Source organism: Equus quagga, chromosome 5, assembly GCF_021613505.1.
Source record: "Equus quagga isolate Etosha38 chromosome 5, UCLA_HA_Equagga_1.0, whole genome shotgun sequence".
NCBI lineage: Eukaryota > Metazoa > Chordata > Mammalia > Perissodactyla > Equidae > Equus > Equus quagga.
The window spans coordinates 70,551,746-70,568,765 of NC_060271.1; positions in this window are offsets into that span (position 1 = coordinate 70,551,746).

The window sequence follows — 17,020 nt, forward strand, 5'->3', positions numbered from 1 at the left end:
CTATTCACCATTGTCTGTGCAGTTCCTCTGAAGCATAGCTCAGCTTCATTGCCCATTTCCAAGATCAAAATCTTTTAAATGCTGGTTTCAGTAATGTTTGATGAATAAAATCTTAACTATTTATTCTGATATCAAAGACCAATCCTAAAGTTAATTCCAAATACTGTCTTCTACAACTCTGTATCACCTTCCAATTTCACTTGAATGAATTGGAAAATCCAGTGTATAATCTAGGCATCCCCTGTTCATTCTGATGTCACATCTTTTTTTTCTGACTTTCTTCCAAATCTGCTTAATGACAAACCAATCATGCTTAAAATCCCAGTTTTAATGCCTCTTGTCTCATCTCAATGAAACTGGCAATTCTCAACCCTTTCTGTAGTCCCATAACTCTTGTTCTAGTTCTCAGTTATGAAATTTATTATGATTTACTTTGCAGTGCTGCGTACATGTATTATCTACTCAGTTAGCCTAATAGATATTAGAATGACTGACTCTGACTCTCTTGTCTACACTTCCAGCTCTGAATCTGGCCCATCCCACCACCCAACTTGCCTACTCTCCCATTTCCAAATCTAGCACACTTGACTTTCCTTGCCTCATCCAGTTCTAGCAGTTCTGGGGATTGATTGCTAAGACTTTGGTCCTCCAATCTACTGTAGAGTGACCAACCATCCTTGCTTGACTGGGACTGTCTCAGTTTTCCTGGGATTGTCCTCCTGCTTTTAGTACTGCATGACCCATGTCTGGGGAAGTTGTCTCAGTCCCAGGTAAATCAGAAGGGTTTGTCATCTACTTACCTTCTGATAATTATGCCCCTTCTCTCTACTTGGCTGTTAATCAGCTGAGAGCTTGCCAAGTTCCATCTGATTAATGACCGACATCTTACTTTACTAGACTAATCGTAGTATTCTGTTCTCCAACCTCTGCCAAAATGAGCGGCTTAGATTTCTCTAGAGCCTGGCCAATTTTTTCTTCCACAATAATATCCTTGCTTCACATCTTTTTTTCTATTCCTGGGGCTTACACATTTACCTTCTTTTGTGTGTTGTTGTTGCTTTGTTGAATTTTCTTGCTGTTATATTACTGTAATCAGGATGTTGTTTCTAGTATTATGTAGATCATGAAGATCTTTCAACTATGGACACGGTGCTCTCTAGTCTAATTTCTAGTTCTAGAGTTCAGAGTTCCAACTCTAATTTGTCTAATCCCTTCTATTTTTTTTTCCTTGAGGAAGGCTGCCGTATTTAAGACTTGATTCAAAGAACAGCCTTTTGGTTGGCTGGTCAATGTTTGTGAATTTCAGATTCTTCCTCTGAAAAATGTTATTAACAATAATTTCCTATTGGCTACTTTGACAAAATTAAACAAGGTGGAAGAAACAATAAATACATATTCTAATGCCTGGTGCTTTATAAATAGTCAATGAATCGTAATTAATCATTAGGAAAACACAAAGCAGTAGGGTGTCATTAGCAAAAAGAGAAGATTCCTAGTTTTCCATTGACACTAACTTCATGCCACACACCCCACAGGGGCCTTCAAACACTAAGCGGCAGGCCACAAAGGAGTCACCCTTAAGGTAATGAAAGTAAAGGCAGAACATTTAGGAGATCTCATCTCCTTGGTTGGGGTAAACTAATTCCACTCCTGTTCTCTTGGTGATTCTTTTCACCTGAATCCTCAGTGCTAATTTGATGGATTATACTGTAGGGAGGTTCGCCCTGAAATGTATTATAAAGTAACACAACCAAATCTCCGAATCTACTTCTAAACACATCTCCCACAGGGCCAGGACTAGGGTAAGGCAAGTAAGATATTTGTCTGAGGTGCACAATTTCAGAAGGTTCCAAAAGAATCAAGAGTCAAGATAATAATACTTAATCAAATATTTTTAAAAATCAAAACTGTTGCAAAAAATTATCATGAAAAATAATCAAATTTTAAAATGGAGATACGATCAGTATTATTGATTTTTCCTTTTGCCTAGACTCCAATATGTCTTCTATACCACTGATCTCCCAATATAAACACACAGGAAATATACAAGAACCTAGATTCATAAAAATATATCTAGAAGTTATTATATTAGGTACAAGGATGAAAAGTATTCCCATGGTGAATTCAGTGCAGAATTTTATATATTTTGTTTCTAGGAGCAAAAATAACAGGAATATTTTGGTAGGCCTTGTGATGATTGTTGTCTCAGAATTAGCTAATAACAAGTCTGCTGCGTTAAGGGGAACTAGGAAGGATTCTGACATTTGCCTGGGGTCTGTTATGAATACAGAGCTCCAGATGTATAATCTTATTTAATCCTTACAACAATTTATCACTATTCTAGACATAAGGGAAGTAAAGTTCGTGGAGGAGAAACAGCTTTTCCAAATGGTAAGTGTGTTGACTTATCAAGATTTGTCTAACTTCTAACCAAGTGACATCTTCTCTACAAACTTTTATTTAGATTGTTCATGCCTTCAAGTAGAGTGCAGCTGAAGATGTCTACCTAGACCAGCAGTTTTATCTTATTCAATCATTAATTCTCTCTCTCTCACTCACTTGCTCACTCTAATTGGCATTGAGGTCTTGGCAAATGTCATTCTCTTTCCCAGTATGTCTTCTCTCCCATCTCCCATTTTATAACTTGATCCTTCCAGATGTCCCATTAAGCATATATTTTAAAATTCTGGATAATGTATCCTCCATGACTTACAATTAAATAATTTCATAGAAATTATTTTGTGTTTATTGCTAAATATTACTGTAATTTTTTCTAAATATTACTCTAATTATTGCTAAATATTACTAAATTTCTTAAGTAACTCTTGGCAGGCAAGAAATCTGTCTCAAACTAATTTATTAACATTCTCCCTTTATATTTAAAGCAGTGCTATAGAAGGTACTCTGTAAGCTTGGTTTGGGAATCAAGTGATTTAATGAATGAATCATTCATTCAATATGATCATTCTATGGTAGTTTATTTGGATATTGAAAAAATTTAAATTGTGTCTTATCACAGGTTTCTATATAGATAATTAGATTGTTTTTATACATCAGAGCTCCATGTCTTTATTTTCCTAAATGAAGATTTACTTGATCACCAGGATAAATCTCACCATGGCCAGGAATGGTCAGCAGGCTTGCCAGGAGACCTCAGCTATCTAAAAGGATCTGCCCTTGGCCCTCTGCCACAATGCAATGATGACATAACCACTTTCAGAAAAATGACTTATCATGTGAAGTGAATGAAAGTCTTCAGGATCCCAGGATGTCATTTTACAAATTACATTCACAGTGCTACAACTGTTCCCTATAAAGGTCTGAGGATGCGAGTTGTTTTTGGTGAATGACAGATTGTTGCCTTAGGACAATTTACTCAACAATGATAACATTGAAATGGAGAGGATGGACAAGCTGGAAAATAAATGATCATTGAATAAATGGCAATGAGAGGAACCTTGGCCTGTCTTTTGTGGGAGAGATTCAGGAAAAGCCATCCCAAAGAGACTGAATACTTCAGAAAAAGCATGGGCAGCCTCCTCCAAAAGAAATGACAAAGAACCATACATTTCTCATAGATTTTCACATCTCTCTCCTACCTCATCAGGATTCTCCGCACTTAAAAATGTTTAGTGAAAATTTCAAATGTAGGTAATGCATTTAATTTTAATGTATGCCTCCATAATTTGTAGAATTGTTGTTGTTCCAGACTTTCCCAGTAATCACTCATGATAGATTCCTTGAAAGAAAATTAGTCAGTCAGTTAAGGAAGAAGAAACATAGGCTATGTGTTCACATGCCTAGTCTTCAAAAGTGGATGCTGATGGTTTTGAAATCTGTGGATACTCTGTGATGTAATTTATCATTCCCACTCTGCCTTGGTCTCAGGCTTATTGATAAGTCCTCACATCAGCTTTGAAAGTATATTGTAGACCAGCATGAAGAAACATATCCTTACCATCAGGTTGGAGGAAATATTGGAGATAAATTGTTGTTTGAGGATGACCCTGTGGTGAAGGGAAAAGAAGTACAAAATCTAAAAGAAGATGAAGGGGTCGAATCAGCAGTTGATAGCTTGAGTTAGGAGAGCAAGTAATCATATTGGTGGGTCTGACTGAAAACTTCAGGCTTGATCCAAGGCAGGCAAGACTGAAAACTCTGATTTGTAAACAACATAGGATCCTGGAAGTCAGTTCTAGGGCATGAAAGCAATCCAGGTCTAATTGGCAGCAAAGGATACTCAAGAACAACATTATGCTGGAAAACAATTCATTTATCCATCTATTCTCAACAAATATTTATTGATCACTTACCATGTACCAGGCTGTATTCTCATCCTGAGGAAGAAATTAGGTAGGTAACTGAGTTCTAAGTTCTGTGCAGAGAGGCTGAGGCTGTACTATAATTCTTCCTCTGTCAAGACTGGCTTCTCTGTGGGGCAGGCAGCGCCTCTGGGTAGCGGTCTTTGATGAACGTGGGGAAAGGAGTGAAGAAGGCAGAGGTGACAGACAAAGTGAACAGGAATGAGGCAAGGAGGGTGGGGCTGGAAATATAGCCCTCTATATATTCTAGCAATTACTGAGACACACTTCCTTTAAATATTCCTATAATCTCTGCTCATAATTCAAAGGACACTTTGAATAAAAGTTTAGTAGTGCATCACAGATGTTTTTCTACTTATCCACACAGCGTATGTGTGTGTGTGTGTGTATCTTCATTTGTCCTAAATATTCAATTTTCTCTCATTATCAGTGACTTAATACTTGATTTGTGTGGAATCTTTACATTAAATTCAAAAATATTTTTTGCCGTCTTCGTCTTTTTCTATTTTAAAGATAGTTCATTTTCTACGTGCTCTTTCTATATTCTTTAGGCATTTATGATCTAGTTTTGTAATTATTTTGTTTGTTATCTGCAGACATTTCCAATATGAAATGAAACATTTAACACTACTACATACAGCAAGTTGAATACCAACTCCTAAATTCTATGATGTGGATTTGAGATCAGGTATGTCAATGTTAGATACATGAAACTGAGAAATCACTTGTGGTAGTAAACACACCATGAATATCCTGAGATTAAAGGTATCCCAGCTTTAAGAAAAATTTCATTTTTTTAACTTTAATGCAAATATCCTAGGTCACATGTAAAAAAATTAACTATTACATAAACTTTCCAGAGCTATGATAAAAATATTAACCTGAATCAGTGACTAAATAATAAATCTGTTTTGCTTTTAAAATATGTAATATTTCTGGTGTAAATTTAATAAAATTATGCTATATTGCCCCTCCTTTAAGTTTTATAACGGCATAGGTAATGTGAAGAAAAACTATTCTAACTCCAAAACAATGAAAATTAGGTTACGTCTACCGAAGTCCTCTGAAGAGCAAGGTTGAAAGAGGTTATTATTCTCCACTACACAATTAATAACTCTGTCCTAATGCCTTTCTAATCAAGACAAATAATCCTCCTCATAATCTCCTTTTACTATTTTTCCCCAACCTAAATTCAGCCATTTGTTCGTCGTTATTTTCCATTCTCCTTTTTTTTTTCCATCTACTACCATCTTCTGGATGTATTATTTCTCAACTGGTTCTTCTGTAAATCAGTTTAGATGACAAGCAAATGAAGTGGGGAGTCTGAAGAGGGGATGATCCTATGGGTCACTGTGCTTTTGCAATAGAGTAATCGCCTGGGCCTTTTCTACCTGTGGTATACATATCCTACCACCAACACTCGCCCTCTCTACCCCCCACATACACACTCCATTCCACAACAGGACATAAAGAGTAACCACCAAAAATGTTGTAGTCCTTTAAAACAGTTACTCAACACATGGGAACTAGACTATACTCAAGATTTTGTAAAAAACTATCATATGACAAATAAAAAACTAATAATTACTGTTTATAATATCTTAAATTATAAAATGGTTAGTCAGATAAACTGAGAAAATATACTTGTCTACCTTCTCTACCAGGGGAATTCAATTATGCAATTTAGGACACAATTTACCATATCCTAGGACTTGTGCCATGGATTCTAGAGCTGTTTTGAAAAATCCAGACCTCTTGGTGCCATCACTCCACTGGAAAGACAGGTTGCACGCTTGTGAACCAAGCTGAGTCTGAGTACCTAAGGGCACTCCTTCCCTTGGTACCACTTACTTTCAAGGTTCCATTCACATAGCTCAATGCAGCTTACTGGAGAGCATTCTTCAAATTTATCTCCCTGAGTCTGGATTTGAGTATCCAACTTCATTATTTTGCCTAGTACCAGGATTACCCTATTCTGTGAGTGATTCTGATGTGGGCTCGATGAGTCAAGGAGTTGAAAGAAAGATTTGTTGGACTCTCAAGGTCTGGCAGTAGTGCTCCTTTATTCAGAGAATAGTATGGAGTAGCATGAGGACAGGACCCATGGGCATTAAAGAGCTGCCAGCATAGGGACGAGACCCATGGGCAGTAAGAGCTGCAGGCCTGGGGACAGGACCCATGGGCAGTAAGAGCTGCAATGTGTTGAGGGTTAGGGCTAAATTTATAAGGCATGGATACGTGACTCATTTTTACTAGACAAAGGACAGATGAAGTAAAAAGTCATTAAATGGTATCAGTGCAGGTGGGATCTGGTTATTGTGTGGTCATATAACTTTAGATATGTATTGGGTCATATAGCTCGGCATGTAGGCCAGGAGGCCCTGGGCTCCTCTCCATGGGGCAGCCCTAATCCACACCATAAAATCCATTGGGTTGTATAGATCGGCATGTAGGCCAGGTCACCTTAGGCTCCCCTACCTGGGGCAGCCCTAATCCACACCAATTCCACAGGACCTGCTTTTCACCTAGATGAGTGTAGTGTTGCCTTCCTATTTAATGTGTATTCCAATTTCAGCAGCTTTGGCATCACCAGGAGCTTCTTAGATATTCAGACTCTCAGAACACTCCACCACTATGAATCAGAATCTGCATTTTAACAACATTCATCAGGATTCATATGTACATTAAAGTTTGGGAAGCACTGGTCTGTGTGGTAGATAGTGATTTCAGATGTAAACCTCCCAGGCTGAATTGGCTATTCAAATGCTTATAAGAATGGAGGCAATGTAAATGTGAGATGAAAGTCAGATATAAAACCAGCCAGGAGTAGTGAGTGAGAAATAAATTTTATAAATGTTCTATCTAAAATGGTGCAGAGGGGTCGGCCCGGTGGTGTAGAGGTTAAGTTCGCGTGCTTTGCTTCAGTTGTCTGGGGTTCGCTGGTGTGGATCCCAGGCGCAGACCTATGCACTGCTTATCAAGCCATGCTGTGGCAGGCATCCCACGCATAAAATAGAGGAAGATGGGCACAGATGTTAGCTCAGGGCCAATCTACCACAGCAAAAAGAGGAGGATTGGCAGCGGATGTTAGCTCAGGGCTAATCCTCCTCAAAATTAATTAGTTAATTAAATAAAATAAAATGATACAGAAACCACATATTTCTAGATGATTATTGTCATTCAAGAAAGTGGACACTAGAGGTGGCTGAACTTCAGAAGAGGAAATCGTTATTTTTATGTAAAGTCTTCAGTTATTTACAGACTGGTAGTTAATTACATGTTTTCAACACTGAGCCTAAAGCATCCACTTGCTGCATCTGGACCATGAAGCACTAGTTTACAATCACTGTTTTGAGGTCTATTTTAACGTTAAAGGAGGACACCTAACAGAAACTCAGACTTAAGTGAATATTTTTATTAATATTTTGGATAATTTTAGTAAATTTCTTAAGGAATGGAGATCCTTAAGCTACAAAGCTGAAGTACAAGTTGTCTTTATGGCCTCATTTATTATAGAGAACTAGGGATGGCTTCCTTGAGGAAGTGAAATAATAACTAAGTCTGATGGATGAGAAAAAAATATTTAAGTAACAGAGGGTGAGAGTAGACAAGGCGGGGTGGAGCACTTCGCAGGAGAGAGGACAATGAACAAAGGCCTGAAGCAGGAAGGAGTTACGGGCCTTTGAGGAACTGAAGAAAGTCCTGATGACTTCAACTTGACTTGTGATTATGACATAAAATGGTTAAATCATGAAATTCACCTTCTATTCTTAGCATTTGCCTCTTTTTCCTATGTTAAATAAATGAGGGGGAAAAATTGTGACATTCGACATGATTAATTGAGGATTTACCTCTACAGTTATACCTTTAATGACAGTATCATATTGGCGAGCAAACTCAACTCCTCCTATATAAGGAAGCATTTAATCGATTCTGAACGTGTATCTGGAATATTATAGTTCTAACTAACAGTCGGATTCTAAATGTGGCCTCATTTTGAAGAAGGTTTAAAGTCATTCTTTTCCCTGAAATCCTCAGCCAGCCTGTCATTACCACCAAGACTCTCACCAGAAACCGGTTATTGATGGACCCTTGAGTGTATCACCAAAGTGGTGTGAGTTAAAGAGACTAGTAAGTTTCTCCTGATAGATATCCCTTGGTTCCCTTGTCTTGTGCCAGGATCGTAACCACTGAATATCCAGTTCCTTTACCAGTAAAATAAGTAAACCTTCTTAGCATTGTTGTGTATTTTATGTAAGATAATATATTTATAGTCCATAGTAGACAATGTTATAAATAAATAAATATAAAATTCCTCTTCTGCTTGGACAAACTGAAGACAAATATTTAAAGAGATTTGCAATTATTTTTTAGAATTTTGGCAAATTGCTTGATGATCTGAACTTTAGTGTATATTATCCATTTCTTTACTATAACTATGGAAAGGAAATTCATCTTAGAGCCTTGTGACTCAAAATACAGTTCAGTGGTTTTGCCTTGGGAAATTGTTAGATATTCAGATTCTCAGATCCTACTCTACGTATAATGATGTGGATTTTAAAACAATTTTAACAGAATGTGCATTTTAACAGGATCTCCAGGTGATTTGACATTCACATTGAAGTTTAAGATGCACTATCTCAAAGGGTCTTTTGGCTGTCCCCTAATTTACCTTCTTAGAGGCAGCTCTAAAGCAGAAATCAGGCATGTACCCTCTCGAAACTAGAATCGTGGAGATCAAAGCTTCTGGTTTGATCTCATTTGCTAATGCTTCTTCATGACGCCTGCTAAGAATGATTGCTCTCTTGGGTTCTTCATTTTCTGACACGTTTAGTCGATACTTCTGTCTGACTTTCGAGACTCTGTATTGGTACCCACTGTCTAGCTAAGGTTGTTTCCCTGCAATCCTTAGAGGCATCTTTGCTCCATGGACACTGCTGCATTGGATACTCTTTGCAAGCTTCTACTTCTGGCTCTTCTTCATATTGATAAATCTCTCTGATTCATTCTAACCTTCTTCCTCCTGGAGATTCCTGGACCTCATTATTTTTTTAAACTTCCAGAAGACATTTTTTAAAAAAGGGGGGCATGGGAGAAATAAAAGAATAAGAAGAGCCAGAAAAAAATGATTACTTGAAATAAATAGTGTGAAACAAGATCAAAACAGGATTTTGGAAAATTTGAATTCATGGTATACTCTAAAACATGAGACCTGGTGAAAGAAAATGATAAAAATTATAGGATGGATGTTTTCTTCTGTCGATATTCTCGGTGTATATCTGTGACTATATGTATAACTACAATGGTGAGAAAATCAAAACTTGTGGACATTTGCAAATGTCATACAAATCGCCGCCTCTTTTTAGACTTTGGCATTGATTATGAAATTATCTTATTTTTCAAGCAAACAAAACCAATTTCTCTGTGTTATTCTTTAACATATATATGTACACACATAACTACTACATGCTATAATAATTGAAATAAATTTATCCCTATGATCACTCCCCATTGTTTTTAGAGTTTCTTTTATTTCTAGATGGAATTCTACCTCATAATTGTTTAAAGAGTAGTCATCCTACAGCATATTCCCTTTGGGGATGAACTCTAATGACTTGGAGTGTGCTGAAAGGTACAGATTGATTATAACCTTTATTTACCTTTTGGATCAGCAAGTGATGGATGACTCTCCTTTGGCTTCCATGAGGCTGCAGTGCTAGCTGCTGCAAATTTACCTTGAGGGCACTGCTGAGCCTCAAATTATGTGCAATTGTTGGAAAGTTAGGCACCTCATTTCAGGGAAGAAAGGAACCTTTTAAAAACTTGATATTGCATATACATCATATTTGCATCAGTAATTTTCTCTTTTACCTTCACACTTTCTTTCTGAAAAATCTGGCCTGGGAAGCTGAGAGCTAAATTTCAGTGTATGATTTCAGCGTATGACTTCCCTTCTAAAAATCCTTTAAATTACAACCTGTTACCTGCTGAATAAAGTCTAAATGCCAGTTACCTGCATCATTCAGTCTCATACTTTCATAAACCACATAAGGCCACGTGACCTCTATGCTTCACCTCCGTGCTTCAAATGCTACATGAATAAACGAAGGAATGAACAATACAAGATAAGAAACTAATGATTTGACTCACTGATTACATAACAAATACTGTCATGCATTGGCTTAAATTCTCTTGGCGTTTATTCTCTCTCTCTTTTTTTTTTTGGTTGTGTAGATGGCAAAATTTGTTAGAAAGGGGAAGAATTTATATACCATGTCCTTAGAGTATACATTTAATAAAGTTTATCTTAGCAGACACTCCAAACACACCTGTTTTGTTTATTTGTTTATTGAGCAATTAGACTACTACTTGTGTCAAGCTTTCCGCATATGATAAACAGTCACCCCATAGCAATCTCAAGAGCTAAATGGAGAATTAATTCAGCAAAGGATTCAGCGCGAAATTTCATGATATCATGTCTGTGCACCAGGCAACTGTGTTGCACTTCACTAAATATCAGAGTACGACAAGTGTCCAGGGACGCCACTGGCCAACTAGAAAGTTTTTCAGGATCCAAGTCCATATGTACATAATGCTTTCCGTATGAATTGATAATAACCGTCTCTCCATTCATTTTTCAAGTATGTCTTCTTTTCATTTGTTCATTCTTTTTCAAAGCTTACTCTTTGAAAGACACTGGGGTATTAAGGCATAATAAAAGGTGAAACAAGGGTGTGTCTGAGCCTCAGAGTACTTATTGTGTTGTAGAGAAATATTACTTACTCAAAAACTGTCAGGAAAGGTATCGAGCGGTAAGGAGCGTGAATCTACCGTGAGTGTCATGAGGAGAAGAGAGAGGCTTCAGGGGCAGGCTGCCTGTTCCTGGTCTAGCTCTGCTGTGCTGTGAAAATATGTTCAAGTCTCTGCACCTCAGCTGCCTACTTTATAAAATAGAGACGATAATAGTACTTCCCTTACTGTGTTGTTTGGGGATTGAGTGAGACAAAATTTGTGAAGTCCTTCAAACAGTTCCTATATTATAGGGCTCAATATATATTAGGACCCCGAAGAAATTTGTTTCCATTTAGGATTAAAGAAGCTCAAATGTGCTCATGCTTGATAATCCAATTTTAACAGTTGGAAATATTTGTTTCCTCTAGCTAAAAAATGCTGTTCAAATTTTCCATCCCACATACCCTCATGCTAGAATGACTGTCTTGATTCAAATGCAGATTTAGCTACAAGTTAGTTATTATAAGTTGTTCTGTGGATTCTAACCTTTTTTCATTTATGCTTGACTTTCAGCCCTGAGTAGAATAATAGCTGCTGAATAGTGACAAATCAGTTCACGATGGCACCCATTTGGTGGATTTAACCAGTTTATTCAGCCCTGTAATCACTCTGACTGATATTGAGTATAGATGTGAGCTATGATTTTACTGTAGTCATCCAATCTGCTGGTCTTGTTGGCATCTGGCAGGTCAATTCAGGCTCCTCAGTAATTTCAGGACTGGTTCTAGAGAGGCACAGATATAGTAAATTGCTAGAGCTAAGAGGGTGGAACATGTTTTACAGTTGATAAGACATCTATATATATAAACAAGGTAACCTGTGATTTCTAGAAATTGGGTAGGTCTCCTTAACTTCAAAATATTTCTTTTCCACATGTTCATCTTTGCTTAATACTTGCTAATTTATATAATCCTTCATTCCATAGTGTGAGATGATGCTTGAAATGTCAGTTTTTCTGGTAGTGTGAATGGACTATGACCTATGTCCCTTCTAAGTTGTAAATGACCCATATTCAGATCTTTTTCTGAAAGCAGATCTCAAAAGGTAAGGAGGAACGGAACATAAGGGATGTGTTGCCTGACTGTGGAGAGATAGAGAACACTCAAAGTAACAAAAAATACTATAGTATTTCACTGGAGGGAAAAGAGTGGAATCCAGGCTGTGGACCGCAATTCGAGGGTCAGGGAACTAGTAAATGGTATGAATGAATGCCAGACCAAAATAGTCAGTTAAAGACAGAGCTAGAGAGTTACAAAAGGTTGATAATGAGATATATTAGCTAATATTAGCTAGAATTTGGCAAATGAAGCAATATCCCCGAATCAGACTCTTTAAACATGGGGAAACACATTAGGTTGAATCAAGTGGCCTGAATTCCAGCGTTAATGTGTAAATCTAGGGAGTCACCTAGATTTTGCAAACCCGTGCCCTGATGAAGCGTATTTGTCAAGGACACCTGGTTCAGGAAAGGCAGCTTAGAAATTGGTTCCCAAACTTTATAGGCACGAGAGCCACCTAGGGAGCTATTTTTAAAAGTGATTCTTAACCTTAGCTTCACATAATCATCATCTATGGAGCATTTAAAAAACAAAACAACAATGCCCAGCTCACACTCCATATCAGTTAAATCAGACTCTCTTGAGGTGGGACCCAGGCAGTACTGTTTTTAAATTTGTAGACCAATGTATATCCTAGGATGATATCCAGTGTTTTAAAAGAGAACCTCTGGCGATTCTGATTCAGGAAAACTGTAGGAAGGCCAAGGAACTTGCCTTTTAACAAGTCTAACAGCTATTTCTCCTACAGATGGGTGCAGGGATCCACTTTAAGAAATCTGGTTTAAAAGACATGCTATGACTTCTAAGGAGATTCTTAGAAACAAATAATCCTAAAAAGACTCTTTGAACCTCTAAATCCCAACACCCCTGCCGAGGGTCTTTTAACAGTTAAGGCATCCTGTTTAAGAAAGAAGGCATCATACGCCAGCAGGAACAAGCTTATAAAGCAACTTTTCAAAGAGAAGTGCTCCCTTCCACACCTACCCCTGGTGAGCTGAAGCTTTCTCTAGTGAAGCTCACATGTGTGTCTTATACCCAGTTTCCTTCTTTTTCAGAAACATCTTACATTAGTCTGGTACATGTCTTACAACTGCTGTTACAATTAATGAACCAGTATCAATACACTGACTAAAGTCGTAGTATGCAGATTTCATTAGTTTTTACCTATTGTCCTTTTTGTGTTCCAGGAACCTATCCAGGATATAACATTATATTTAGTTGTAAAGTCTTCTCAGGCTCCTTTTGTCTAATAGTTTCTCAGAAGATTTTCCTTGTTTTTGATGAGTTTTAATGAGTACAGCTCAGGTATTTTATAGGATTTTCCTCTGTTGGAATTTGTCTGATGTTTTTTTCTCATGATTAGACAAGGGATATAGGTTTTGGGGAAGAAGACCACAGAGGCAAAGGGACAATTTGTCATATCATACCAAGGATATATACTATCCATGTGATAAATCTTCATCTTCGCCACCTGGCTGAGGTAGTTTATCGAATTTGTCCGCCGTGAAGTTGTTCTTTTCTCCTTGCTGTACATACTGTACTTGTTGGAAGGGAGTCACTATGCACAGACTATACTAAGGAGAGGAGCATTCTTCCTAGAGAGTGAACTATTTACATACATTGTTTGGAATTCTGCACAAATTTCTCTCTTCTTCGTCATTTATTTTATTCAATCATTTATTTATCCATTTATTTTCCTTTATCATTCAATCAGTAAAGCCTCATGGATATTTGTTTTGTACTTTGAGGTATAATCTAGTACTATTTCATTTCTTTTGTTGCTCAATTTTTTCTAACTTTGGTCACTTTCAGTTGGCTTTTGTGTCCCTTTGACATACTCCTGTCAATGTGCAGTTTGTTTTTTGCATTTGAGCCCTTATTTATTTTTTGGAACTACAAAACGTTTCAGATTCATCTTGTATATTTCCTGCCTCAATCCTAGAATCAGCCATTTTTCCAAGGAGCCATTACTTTCATTGGGGGATGGTATTAGAAACCAAGAGCTGGATACTAAATGTCCTCATTACTTCTGGAATATTATTGTTTATAAAGCCTGTCAGCTGACACATCAAGGAAATGTATGATATGTGTATGCTAATCCATGTATGTACAAATAGTTACAAACATTTCTCTTTGTAGCCATCTGGATCTATGTTAAGCTAAACATGAGTTCATACTAATGTATCCAACTCTAATCCCTCACCAAATGGATAATTCTAGCCTCCCCCTAGTCTATAAGCTCCCATTCCAACAATGAGAAACCTGGCTCCCACCACCTGGCATCCATTTACTTGTGTCATTCTAGTATGCAGGTATAATGGTTCCAGAATTGTTAGTTCATACCCCAGTGGAAAATAATTTTATCAACTAGAGTACATTGCTTATGTATAGTTCCACCTGCTTTCGGTCTTAGACTCTACTCATTTCCAAAGTTACTCCGAAGGTCAGCACCTTATTCCTATCACTCTTCAGTGATGTTTCATACATTTGTAACATATTTAGACTCATCAGTCACATTATGCATTACACTGTGGAATCCTCGGACCTCTTAAATAATTTTTAAAAATTTGCATACATTAAAATTTACTCTTTGTGCTGTGTAGTTCTGAGGTTTTGACAAGTGCATAATGTCTTATGTTCACCATCATGGTATCATACAGTAAAGTTTCATCACCGTACAAAGTTCCCTGTGTTTCACTATGTAACCTTCCAATCCCCACTTCTGCTGAACCTCTGACAACCAATAATCTGTTTACCCCTTGTATAGTTCTGCCTTTTCCAGAATGGCTTACAATTGGAATCATATAGTATGTAGATTTTTAGAACTGGCTTGTTTTATGTATCAATATGTATTTAAGATTCATTCAAGTTTTTTAATTGCTTGCTAACTTATTTTTTTATCAGAGGATAATAAATAGTCTATCGAATGGATGTACCACATTTTGTTCATCCATTCACCTGTTGAAGTATATCTTGATTACTGCCAGTATTTGGAACTTATAAATAAAGCTGCTATAAACATTCACATGCATGGTTTTTTTTTGCAGATGCAAGATTTTATTTCAGTTGGGTTAAGTACCTAGTAGTGTGATTGCTAGATCATATGATAAAAGAAGCCTTCATTTTTTAAAAGAAATTATCAGTCACCTACAATGGGTGTACCATTTAGCATTCTACCAAACAAAAAAAAAAGTGAGAGTTCACTGAGACACTACATCTTTGCCAGCAGCTGCTATTGTCAGTTTTTGGATTTGAACATTATAATAGATGTGTAGTGGTATATTACTGTTGTTTTACTTGGCACTTCTCTAATAACAAATGATATTCAGCATCTTTTCATAAACTTATTTGCCATCTTATATCTTCTTTGGTAAGAGGTCTACTCCAAACTTTTACCCATTCTTTCAATTTGTTTGTCCTGTTATTGTTCGGGTTTAAGTATTTGTATCCTTTGGATGAAAATCCTTTATCAGATGTGTTTTGCCAATATTTTCTCCCAGTCAATGGCTTGTATTTTCATTCTCTTAACAGAATCTTTTGCAGAGAGGAAATTTTTAATTTTAATAAAGTTTAACATCAATTTTTTCTTTCATAGATCATTCTTTTGGCATTGTGTTTTACAATTCATCAACTAGAGGTTCTATAGTTTTATATTTTATATTTAGGTCTATGATACATTTTAAGCTAAATTTTAAGAAAGGTGCTCTTTTTTCTGTTCCATTGATCTATGTGTCTATACTTTCATCAGTTCCATTCTTTCTTGCTTACTGGAGCATTAGAGTAAGTCTTGAAGTTAGATAGTGTCAGTCCTCAACCAGTGTTTTTCTTCTTTGGTATTGTGTTAATTATTCTGAGTCTTTTGCATTTCCATATAAATTTGAGAATCAGTTTACGGATATTTACAAAATGGCTCCCTAGGATTTTGATTGGGGTTCTGTTGATTCTATAAATCAAGTTGGGAAAACTTGACGTCTTAATTTTGAGTCTTCCAAACTGTAATGTGGACAATCTCTCCTTTTATAGAGATTGTCTATGCTTTATTTCCTCAGAGTTTTAGTTTTCTGCATTACATTCTGTACCTTCTTTGTTAGATTTATAGCTAAGTATTTCTTTGTGGGTTTTTGGGTATTATTTAAATGATATTAAATATATATTTTTAAATTTCAAATTACAATACCTTATTGCTGGTATAGAGGAAAGCAGTTATGTTCGTATATTAACCTTGAATTCTGTGAATTTGCTATGATCACTTATTAGTTCCGGAAGGGAAAGACTTCAGTTTCTCACCATTAAGTATGATGTTAACTGTAGGTATTTTAAATGTTCTTTATCAAGTTGAGAAATTTCCCTCCATCGCTAGTTTGCTGAGAGTTTTTATCATGAAGTGTGTTGGATTTTGTCAAGTGATTTATCTGTATCAATTGGTATAATCATATGATTTTTCTTCTTTAGCCTTTTAATGTAGTAGATTACCTTAATTGGCTGATTTTCCAAGATGAACCAGACTTACATATATGGAATAAATGTCACTTGGTTGTGGTATATAATTCCTTTTATGCACTGTTGGATGTTATATGCTAATATAATGTTGGAAGTATTTACATTTGGGTTCATGAGAGAGAGTGGCCTGTAGTTTTCCTTTCTTGTAATATCTTTATCTGGTTTGAGTGTCAGAGTGATGCTGGCCTCATAGAATAAGTTAGGAAGTATTTCCTCTGCTTCTATTTTCTTGAAATTATTCTAGAAAATTGACAATATGCATCTAATTTATGTATTCTATGCTATTAATTTCCCTCTAAGCACTGAATTTGTTGCATTCCACAAATTTTGAGAGGTTGTATTTTCATA